Consider the following 7,500-nt stretch of genomic DNA (forward strand, 5'->3'; position numbering starts at 1 on the left):
GGAAGCATTGGAGTCAACATGGGCCAGCATCCTTGTGGAACGCTTTTGATTAATAGAGTCCATGCCCCGACGAATTGAGGCTGTTCTGAGGACAAAAGGGCGTGCAACTCAATATAAAAAATGTGCTCTTAATGTTTTGTACACTCAGTGTCTATTAATTGGATGATGTCAAATGTAAAAACTACATACAGACACATGGTATGATTGTACTTTCTTATGAGATTATGTTGTTGCAGCGAAGAATGTGGACTGAACATTGTCATTCTAAAAAAACACGGAATAGATTTTGAATTCTTCACACAAGGTGTGTCTGGTTAGAATAGGTTTCATGGGTAATTGTTGTGGGTTCTCCCTCATACACCATACGTAAAAATTTATGCGCACATGACTGTAAGTCGCTTTGGATAAAAGCGTCTGCTAAATGGCATATTATTATATACAAAAGTATGTGGACACCCCTTCAAATTAGTGGAATTCGGCTATTTCAGCCACACCGTTGCTGAAAGGTGTATAAAATCGAGCACACAGCCATGCAATCTCCATAGACAGAAGGGCCTTAATGAAGAGCTCAGTGACTGTCAACGTGGCACCGTCATAGGATACCACCTTTCCAACAAGTCAGTTCGTCAAATTTCTGCCCTGCTAGAGCTTCCCCGGTCAACTGTAAGTGCTGTTATTGTGAAGTGGAAACATCTAGGAGCAACAACAGCTCAGCTGTTAAGTGGTAGGCCACACAAGCTCACCGAACGGGACAGCCGAGTGCTGAAGCATGTAGCGCGTAAAAATCGTCTGTCCTGTGTTGCGACACTCACTACCGAGTTCCAAAGCAAAGTCGGCACAATAACTGTTCGTCGGGAGCTTTATGAAATGGGTTTCCATGGCCGAGCAACCGCACACAAGCCTAAGATCACTGTGCGGAATGCCAAGCGTCGGCTGGAGTGGTGTAAAGCTCGCCGACATTGGACTCTGGAGCAGTGGAAACACGTTCTCTGGAGTGATGAATCACGCTTCACCAAATGGCAGTTCGACGGACTAATCTGGGTTTGGCGGATGCCACGAGAATGCTACTTGTCCCAATGCGTAGTGCCAACTGTAAAGTTTGGTGGAGGATAAATAATGGTCTGTTTTTCATGGTTCGGGCTAGGCCCCTTAGTTCCAGTGAAGGGAAATCTTAACACTACAATGACATTTTAGACGATTCTGTGCTTCCAACTTTGTGGTAACAATTTGGGGAAGGCCTTTTCCTGTTTCAGCATGACAATGCCCCCGTGCATGAAGCGAGGTCCATACAGAAATGGTTTGTTGAGATCGGTGTGGAAGAACTTGACTGGCCTGCAAAGAGCCCTGACCTCAACCCCATCGAACACCTTTGGGCTGAATTGAAACGCCTACTACGAGCCAGGCCTAATCGCCCAACATCAGTGCCCGACCTCACCAATCTAGTGGAAAGCCTTCCCTGAAGAGTGGAGGTTGTTATAGCAGCAAAGGGGGGACCAACTCCATATTAATGCCCATGATTTTGCAATGAGATGTTCGACGAGCAGGTGTCCACATACTTTTGTTCATGTGGTGTATGGAGCAATATTTGCGTCATACAATGTTCATTCAACATTTGAGTAGCACAGTGCTCTAAAAACCAATCCAAAACCAATCCATAACCAAAGTGAACTAGGTTGTTTTCCATAAATGTTGGTGTAATATGTAACTTTATTTCTTAGAACAGCAAAGAGGTCAGACAGAACCTCTAACATTTCCAAGTAGAAGTAGAGGAATTCCCAGAGATGGAATTTCACAAAAATGCAGAACCAAATTGTCTGATTATTTATGTATTTCCGTCCATGACAAGCTGTCAAACAGCTGGTGTTACAGTAGCCACTATTTCCTGGCTTGGTATGTGGGGATAGCGTTGGCAGGTTTGATGGATGTCCAGAACCCCTCTCTCAGACTCGCAACTAACCCGCTTCCTCACAGGGTTATACTGCACTGTCTACAGTGCCTAGCGGCTCAAGTGTGAACTTCAACACTTCATCATATAACCTGGTCCCTGATCTGATTGTGCTGTCTTGCCATAGGAGTTGGGACCAGGCTATAAATCATATCCAGCATGGCACTTTTTCTCCCATCTTTACCTCAGTCTCCATTTTCTTCCTCTTTATTGTGTTCACCCTGAATATTGGACTAGCGATAACAAGCTTTATTAAACCCTGCCGATGTTTAGAAATTGAAACGTACCCCACGTGAAAGCCATTGAGCAGTCTTCATAGGGCGAGACACCCCGTTGTTTTATGTTAAGAAGCCCAACAGCTTGGTAGTGGTCTTAACTCGCGCACCGGGGTCTTAACTCGTGCACCGGGGTCTTAACTCACGCACCGGGGTCTTAACTCGCGCACCGGGGTCTTAACTCGCGCTCTTTGTTTTCCTTTAGCAGTATTTATAATGTCCACAGGTAGGTGTGTGTGAGAGTGAAAGAGAGCGAGGGTGTGTGTGAGAGCGTGAAGGGAGAGTGAGAGAAAGTGTGTTTGTGAATGAATGTGTTCGTTAAAGTACCTTGGTGAAGTAAAAACAATGAGATATACACACAAATGGAAAGTGAGGAAAAGTGAGTTATGGTTAAGGGGGTTGAAGGAGAGAGTTTGCCCATTTGAGTATAATATGTAAATATGTGCTGAACTGCCAATACTTTTTCTGTCATTGTCTTTGTAAAGCCAATGCTTGACCTGACAAGCCAGAGAGACAAACTAAATGGTTATACGTACAACATTTAGGTACATATCCAAGCCCAAAATGATTGTGACCACAACAGTAGACCTACTGCCACCAGGTGTAATTTAAGCAATAATGCACGAGGGGGTGTGGTATATGGCCAATATATCACGGCTAAGAGCTGTTCATAGGCAGAATGCAACGTGGTATATTGGCCATATACCACAAATCTCTGAGGTGCCTTATTGCTATTATAAACTGGTTACCAACGTAATTAGAGCACTAAAAATAAATATTATGTCATACCCGTGGTATACACGGCTGTCAGCCAATCAGCATTCAGGGCTCGAACCACACAGTTTATAAGACTACTTATGAAATATGTGAAATCTTGCTCAAGAAAGCATTGAATGATTGAGGGTAATTCAGTGAAATGCTGCCCCCCCCCCCTTCCTCCCCATGACATTCTGGTCACATAGTTACAGTATGGTGCACTACTCACACAGACATTGTCCACCTGCCTTCTGAGGGACAATGGGCTGTTGCCTTCCGCCCCATGCACCCCCCCCCCTTTCATCACTTGAGTTATTATGAAGTCTTCCATTTTCCTCTGATGCAATGACCACTGACTTTTTAATAGTAAATGGCAAATAAATTATTAGTTCATTAAATATGTATATTGTCTGTCTTTGTTTGTGCAGCAGAGGTAGATCAATGGCTGCAATGCTGTCATCTCGGCCCTATTATACCCAACAGTCCGTGTGTGTGCGCGTTCCAGTGTGTGGTGCATGTGCTCTTATACTGATGACTAATTCCTTTCTGATTTTGGGTGCGGCACAGGGCTGACCATGAGGGTGAGAGTCTGCGCCTGCATCCTGCTCTGGTGTTTTTACTCAAAATGTAGAAAGAAGGGTCAGACTACAGTAAGTGGGAAGACTAGGAGGGATGTAGTCGGGAGTGGCTGGGTGGCTCCCCATCCAAGGCAGAGCTAGAGCTGAAGCTCTGAAAATAAACAGTGTGGCAGCACCACCACCCCCCCCACCCACCCACCCCCCCACCTCCATCTCAGTCCAGACTCCCCCACCTACACCTCACCTGGGCCATGGCAGGAAACTCCCCATTCCTCGCCCCTCCTCCTCTCTCCTCCTCCCCCAGCCTCCTCTCCACCCTCTAACCAAACAAGCCACCTCCATCATTTCGGTTAATTACAGGAAAGCAGTCATTTATCATCACTCTCTCTCCCTGGACCAGAAATTTGGCTGGAACTGAGATGAAGACCGACTTAGGCTTTGATGGTCCGGACACACCACAGCGCATCTCCATCTGTGACGGTAGTGTCCATCCCACCTTACCCTGTCGCCTAGCTGCCCTATCAGCCTCCAGCCCCTGTTTCTCGCAGAATGAACAGCCCTCTGGGTTAGGGCTGAGGTCAAACAGTCCTCCAAGAGGTGAAGCAGGGAGTAGGGAATGCAGGAGGTATTATTGGATGTATATTTGGGCCGTGCTCCTCCCCTTCCCTCCCTTCTCCTTGCCTCCCCTCTGCTTTTCCACCCCAAGAGAAGTTGGACTGGAACTCTTCTTCTAGGGGATAAGGACCCCACTCCCCTCTCTTGCTGCTTTCCCAGGGGTTGGCAGACTGGCTAGACTTGGACTCGGGCTCAGCCCTTCGCCACCTCCATAGGGGTGACAAATGGCGTGCTGAAACCTTGCTCCTCCATACAGGAAGTACTTGCCTGACGTGACATCTCAGACACGCGCCGGCGGGCCCTGGTTGGCCTCTCTGTCTACCGGCAGGCCAGACAGACTGATTGAAAACAGAGGCTGGGCTGAAGGCGTGGGCATGGGAGCTCTGCTGTCACTCTCACGGGGAGACTGGGGGGTCTATCAAAAACACCCCCATAAAATACAGTACCTAAAATACATTTATTGATAGAAACTAACTTGGCTGCTTCAAGACAGGTTTTTCTCCCCACTTTTTTATTTTTATTTTTTTTAACCAGAAACGGTTTTATATTTAGACATTATGCAGAAGCAACCCTTAATAGAAATGGTAATAGTCCACGGTCTATTCATTGTTAAGTGCTAGTGAATAAGCATTGAATAATGAGTTCTCCTACATCCATCACTAATATCATTAAGGACTCCAGCCATGTCAATCTTACCTCATCCCTCAGCTCTGACATGGCTTCTTGAGGCTGGACCTTTGGGATACTCGCATCCCCTGATTGGTCGAAGGCTAAAACCCCCAATAGCTCCCGGGGTCCAAACCGCTGCCCTCGACAACGATGTGTTGACAAGACCCCCATCAGGGCCGTACCATTTCACCTGGCTTACTTTGGCAAACGCTCCCGCAAGGTGATTAAAAATAGGGCTGTTACTCTTCCCCTCAATTTTATATAATGGTAAGAATAGGGGAGTCATTATGATTTGGGGGGCTCAGCCCTGCGTGGGGGTAGGTTACAGGGAGAGTTATGGAGGTTATAGAAAAACATACGATTTTCAAGATCTTGTTCTTTTTTTTATTTTGCTCTCCGTTCATGATGTCATGTTAATTGGTTGCTCACAATGTAAAGAGCTTTATGATTTATGCCTGTAAATGAAAAGCACTCTACAAATGCAATTTATTATTATCAGGGCCGGTTACAGGCATAAGCGACATAAGCGGTCGTTTAGGGGATCCGGCCGCTAGGAACTCAGTCAGGGTCTCAGTCATGTGCCCAGGGGCCCTGACCTGCAGGGGGCCCCCATTGATTTAGTTAGTCATTCTCACTCTAATATCATATTAACATGTCATCAGTCATTACAAAATGTGTAGAATTGCAGGAAATTAGCTGTAAAACTGAAAAAGATTCTCTACCCCATGGCAAAATAGGTAGGATTGTAGGAAATTAGCTGTAAAACTGCAACAACAAGAAAAATCTCTGCCCAATGGCAAAATGAGTAGAATTTCTGGACATTTGTTATACAATTGTAATGTTTTTCTCTGCCCCATGGCAAAATGTGTTGAATTGCAGGAAATGTACTTTAAAACTAAAACCAAATCTTGTTTAGTGCCGCCAAAAGACTAGAGCCGGCCCTGATGATGATGATGATTATTATTATTATTATTATGTTGATGTTGTTGTTGGGGAGGATATATGTGCATTTGAGCATTTCCCAGGTTTAGCTTGGCTGGTTGAATCTGTTCAGAGATTGAACCCAGGGTTGTATTCAGTAGGCACATAACTGGAAGAAAGCAGTCCAAAAGTGAGTGAAACTGGGAGGTACTATCTGAACTTGTCCAATAATAAAAGCTTGTTTTAGTTTTCCGTTGCGAAGCATTTTTAAATGGTGTGCCATAATGAACATGACCCAGGAAATGCATTTGGTGTTTTGTTTTCACTGCCATCATTTAACCCATTAAAGTCCTGTCTAAGCCAGGGGAGGGGGGGTTCTAATAAGCTATATGGAATTGTTTTAAGGTCATACCTAGGATTATTTTGCTATTTGGTTTTGAAATTTAAGACCCCTTGAAGTATCAAAAAAAATATATAAAACAATTAATTGATTAACATTTTTATTTGGCCTTACTGCTATTATCCCATACAAATGCATTGAATAACAGATTCACTACATGGAACAACGGGTAGTCCCCCCCCAAAAATGTTTACATCAAAAGGAAGTGGTTTCTGAAGTGTCGGTCCTATATCTGAGAGATATAAGAAAGATCAGGAAACATTTGTTATTTTCTTTGACATGTATTTAACCCCTTATTTTTGGCACTAAACAGTACTATATACAGTACTTCCATTAATTGTTTTAAATGGTACCGGGGGACCTTCAGACGAATCTTGTGAGGCCTGTGGGTGTCCTTGTGAGGCCTGTGGGCAGCCTGTGGGCGTCCTAGAGCAAAACCATCGTGTTCGTGAGAGTCTCATCTTTCCATAGAAGTGTCATAGTAGTTTGTAGGCCAAACCGTTAGGACGCTCAGACGATTTTGTGAGAAGACCAATTTTCAGGATGTCTCATGGTCTGACAAACACCGCTCACCTTTCACCGCAGATGCGGAAGTGCGACACGGATGCGGTGAATTGAGACGTATCCAATCCAATGCAGATATCTCTAGCTTAAACTGACAGATTCTTATGGGGAGTTTTTATTATGCTAATTATATTTATACGGGGGCGTGGACATCGACTCTAGGGTTAAAGTCACCATTGGCCTCATGGTGAAATCCCTGAGCGGTTTCCTTCCTCTCTGGCAACTGAGTTAGGAAGGACGCATGTATCTTTGTAGTGACTGGGTGTATTGATACAACATCCAAAGTGTAATTAATAACTTCACCATGCTCAAAGGGATATTCAATGTCTGCTTTATTTTTTTTACCCATCTACCACTAGGTACCGTTCTTTGCGAGCAATTTGAAAACTTCCCTGTCTTTGTGGTTGAATCTGTGTTTGAAATTGACTGCTCGACTGAGAGACCTTACAGATAATTGTATGTGTGGGGTACAGAGATGAGGTAGCCATTCAAAAAATCATGTTAAACACTATTATTGCACACAGAGTGAGTCCATGCAACTTATTATGTGACTTGTTAAGCACATTTTTACTCCTGACCTTATTTAGGCTTGCCATAACAAATGGGTTGAATACTTATTGACTCAAGACATTTCAGCTTTCCATTTTTAATTAATTTGTAAAATTTGACATTATGGGGTATTGTGTGTAGGCCAGTGACACAAAATCTCAAATTAATCCATTTTAAATTCTGGCTATAACACAATGTGGAAAAAGTCAAGGGGTGTGAATAATTTCT

This window comes from Coregonus clupeaformis, chromosome 31 (assembly GCF_020615455.1).
Source record: "Coregonus clupeaformis isolate EN_2021a chromosome 31, ASM2061545v1, whole genome shotgun sequence".
In the NCBI taxonomy this organism is placed as follows: domain Eukaryota; kingdom Metazoa; phylum Chordata; class Actinopteri; order Salmoniformes; family Salmonidae; genus Coregonus; species Coregonus clupeaformis.